Raw genomic sequence first — 4,875 nt, forward strand, 5'->3', positions numbered from 1 at the left:
CCCACCAACAATGTATGAGAGTTCCTTTTTCTCCGCAACCACGCCAGCATTTATCGTTCAGCGTCTTTTGGATTTCGGTGATGGGACATAATAATCAACTACATTGTATATTGACAAAATAAAAATAAAAAAAAATCATCTCCTAAGTGAGATCATCTTTTATACCTGGATTTATTGTGACTACTTCCTTATCCCTCTTAACTCCTTGCCCTGCTTTATTTTTTAAATAGCACTTACACATTATAATATTTATACATTTACTTATCCATTGTCTGTCACTTTTTATCTATTAATACATTTTTATTTAAAACAATCTCGATTTTTCAAAAAGTTGCATGTTCATCAGGACAGGTCGTGGGCTTGTCTTGTTCATTCCATACCCCCACTGTTGACAGCAGTCTGGGCAATAATTAAGGGAATAAGTAGGTCACAAATGTGGCTGTTTTAATTTAGCACAAGTTCTATGTATGCCAACAGTGTGGTTATCAGATGTGCTGACCCATACGTAGATTCCATTACTAGAAATACGGTACTCTAAATAAAGAAAAGAAAGAATAAGCCCATTTTGACATCGTCTTGTCAACTTGTTTCTGGAGCTATTTGTTCAGTCCTGATTATCACATTTTTCAGATGGTCATGTAGAAATTGAGTTTGTCCAAATGAGTGCAATCAATTATAATATGTTTATGAGGCATTGCTTGAGGATGATTAAGGGAATTGGTCATGTTTTTCTTAAAGAAGACCTGGGGAGATCTTGATATACTATAGGTGTCTTTAAATATTTTGTTCATTCAAACTATTCAATACCTTTGATAGCTTATTATGTGCCAGGCACTGTGCTAGATTGCAAAAATGAAATGAATTAACACATGAAAGAGAGAAAAAAGGCTTGGACATAGACTTATTGCTTTTGAAGGGTGGATGTTTTGGTTGTGCAGATTTTGATTCAACATAAGGAGATGCATTTTTAATACTAAATTTGCTGATAATAGAATATTTAAAAGCTCATATTTGGTTTTCTGACACACTAGAAATGCTTAAGCAGTGACTGCCTGGTTATTTTTCCTGTATCTTAGAGGAAAGATTCTTGTTAGAAAAAATAAATACTGGACCAGTTGTCGATATATTTCTAAGACTAAAATTCTAGGATTCTGGGGGATTGCAGGTTTCATGCAGATGATAACATAAGTTATTAAATAGAATAATCCTGAAATCCTACTTTAAAAATGCCACATTTTTGCTATGCTGAGATATTCTTAACTAATATTTTCTCTGTGTGGATTCTGACAGCCTCAGGTGTGTGTAGTATTTCAGCAGAGAGGAGATTACATTAACTATTGTTAAAATTCTTTATGAAGAAGTGGAGGAGGTCCAAGACTTGATTTACAATCTGGTCTCCTTGGCATAAAAAGAATGAATGACAGAGAAAAAATGCTTTAAAATACTCTATTCATGCTCCAATTAGAACTACAACATTCCCTTCAAATGTAAAAGACAACTGCAGAAGATAATGACTACTAGATTCCTGAATAAGTGTCCAGTCCCTTCAAACCCCACTCTCACACAAGATGCCCCTAGGTATCGCAGAAAATTCTAAGTATTTACACAGTTATTTGTAAAAGAATTTTTGAGCAGTAGGGGAGGTGAGTGGGACATATAGCTGAAAATTTCTGCGATTAGGGAAATGTAAGAGTGGAAAGTGTGTTTTACTGTCCATTCCTTTTACACTGATCAGGAGCTCAGCAGCAAACAGGTGGCACACCCCAAGGAGTAACTGAGTAATTGAAGATTGAACAGCTTTTTTTTTTTTTTTTTAAGCAAAAGTGATTATTTTCAAAGAAGTAGGCAGGGTTAAGGGATGGTAAAGTACTCAGTTTTGGTAAGAGCAAGAAGCCTTTGCCAGCCCTAGGCCTGAAAGGGAGAAGGGAAGGAGCTACTCTTAGAATCAAGTGAGAACTGTTACTACCCCTCAGAACCACAGGGTCTGTGGTCCTAGATAGATGGATTCAGCCACTACTGAACTATAGCCAAGCGGAGAAGAAAACAGGAGAATAAACACTCCAAACTCTGTCTTCTTTTCTATGATCTCCTGCTGGTGCTTCCCACTAGCCAAATTTACCTGAAGCCAGAAGGCAAGGAGGCCTGGTTGATATAATCCCTAAAGGTCAGCATCTCAGGATACAAAGCCTCTTAGGGCCTCACCCCCCCTGCTCAAAACCCTGTAGTGGCTTCCCATTTCACTCAGAGTATCAGGAAAAAGTATGATAACTACAAGAATATGGGAATATGGTATGGATATATACTATAAAAATATGGTGTAAAACCATAATAAAAATGTCTAATTTGTGGGCTTAAAATCCAAGTAGAATCATAATATTGGATAATATTAGCAAAATTTTGAAGACATGTGGTTGGAGTTGGAGCATTTTAGAATCTTTGCATTGTTCAGAAGGAAGGTAAAAATACTGATTAACTTTAGACATTGGAAGATGCTAAAGTATTCATATGCTAAATTATTCAGAATGATCACTGAACAAATAGACAAATTTCAATTTCCAAAAAAAGTAAAATGAAAAATTTGAAATAAAGAAAAAAAGCACCTTAATCGACTTTTAAGAAAGAAAGGCAAAAGGAGGAGAGGAGGAAATATAAAAGCAGGAAAAAAGTAAGAAAAACAAACAAACAAAAAAATTGGGGCAATCAAATGTCTGTGTGTACATCTCACAATATATGTAAATGGTCCAGTCTTTCTAGCAAAAAAAGACAAATACAGTATGACTGAATTTAAAAAAAAACCCAACATCCTGCTAAATGATGTTACATGAATCATATCTAACTCAAAAATGTACAGAATGTTAAAGGCGAAAGGATGGAAAAACATATACCCTGCAAATATCAACCACAAGAAAATTGATATAATTCTATAAATATTGGCCAGAATTGATTTTAGGGTAAAAAATATTACTAGAGATATTACTACATATTAAGAAAATGGTAATCTCAGCAGATGAATATCACTTATTTTTACTTTCATGCAGCTAATAACATAACTTCCCATATATAAAGCAATATGTCAATAAATAACATTCTTTTAGTTGTTTATCAATTAAGAAAAAAAATTGTACTCCAAACTGAAGAATGCACATTGCTTTTTTAGAAAATATATATGAATTGGCTCCATATTAGATTATTAAAAATGTATCATCAAATTTCAATGAATTGATATCTCATAGATTGCATTGCCCTATCATAATGCAATTAAGTTGCAAAACAATTACGTTTTTATATTTAAAAACACACCTCTAAATTCATGCATCAAGGAAGAAATCATAGTGTAAATAAGAAAATAAAACTGTGTGATAATTGTAATGCCATATACCAAAATTTGTGTTATGCAGCTAAAGCAATACTTAGACATTTATAACCTTAAGTATGTATAGCGGAAGAAAGAAAAAGCTCTAACTTAAGATCTTAGTAAAAGAACACACTAAACCCAAGGAATGAAGAAAGTAAATAAGTAAATAAATATAAATGCAGAATTAACTGAATGGAAAAAAATATATAGTAGTCAAAACCCTTGTGTTTTTTAAAAGTACAGGAACATTTACAAACATCTGGTCAGATTGATGAAAAAGTAAAAGAGTTTACAAATAAGCAAAAAACAGGAGACATAACTACAGATGCCAGCAAATTTTAAGTGGACAAATGGCTAGAAAAATGTTACCAAAACTGAGTCAAGAAACACATCATGGTCTTATAACCATTAAAAATGTTGAACCATTAAATGTAAAATATCTTCCTGCAAATATACAAGGCCCACATGATCTGCCAAACAATGCAATAACTGAGAAATCTAATCTTTCACAAATTCTCCCCAAATTCTCCAACTTATTTTATGTGGCAAATATAACCTGGCTACCCATATTAAAAAGGATAGTATAAGAAAGGAAAATTACAGGGCAACCTCACTCATGAATATGGATGCAAAAACTGTAAACACTTTATTAGCAAATGAAATCAACAATGTGCAATATTCCTATGTCATGACTAAGTTGGGTTATTTTAAGTTTTCAAGGTTCTTTCAACATTGGAAACATCTAATAATGTAATTCACCACATTAACATATAAAAGATGTAAAAACATAATCATCTCAGTTGATGCAGAAAATAGATTTAATAAAATTTAACAATTCATGATAAAAATTCTTAGCAAAATAGGTATCAAAGGGAATTTCCTAACCTGATAAAGCGTATTACAAAACAGCAAGGTCTTACTTAGTTATAAAGTGTTATCCAGACAAGACTGCCCACTCTCATGACTTCTACTCAACATTATAATAGGGGACCTAGCCAGCCCCTTTGAGACAGCTAAAGCCAAAGAAGCTGCAGGGATTATAATCAAAGAAGCAAACCTATCCTTCTCAGATCATGTGATTTTCTACAAAGAAAGAACACAAAAGAACCTATAGAGGCATTGTTGAAATAAATAAGGATGTTTAGTAAAGTGCAGTGGATTGAATTGTGTCCCCCCAAAGTTTAATTTGTTGGAAGCTTGTTCTCTACTGTTTCAGTGTTAAGATAGTGGGAAATCCTATTATGGTAATTGAAAGGTGGGGCCTCGAAGAGGTGATTAAGTTGATGGTTTAATGGTGGTCATGGGCATAGTCCCAAGGGCTTTAAAAGGAGAGCATGTGAGAATCTCTCTCTCTGCTCCACCATTCTGCCATGTGAGACCTCTGCATTACTGTCACCACCAATGTCTTTAACAGATGTGTTCCCTGGACATTGGACTTCTCAGCCTCCAAAACTGTAAGCAATAAATACTACAGCAAACAGTAAGAAAATACAATAATATGAAGGAAAAGATAAGAAGTC

The sequence above is a fragment of the Galeopterus variegatus genome, unplaced genomic scaffold (genome assembly GCF_000696425.1).
Source record: "Galeopterus variegatus unplaced genomic scaffold, G_variegatus-3.0.2 Scaffold449, whole genome shotgun sequence".
Classification (NCBI taxonomy): Eukaryota; Metazoa; Chordata; class Mammalia; order Dermoptera; family Cynocephalidae; genus Galeopterus; species Galeopterus variegatus.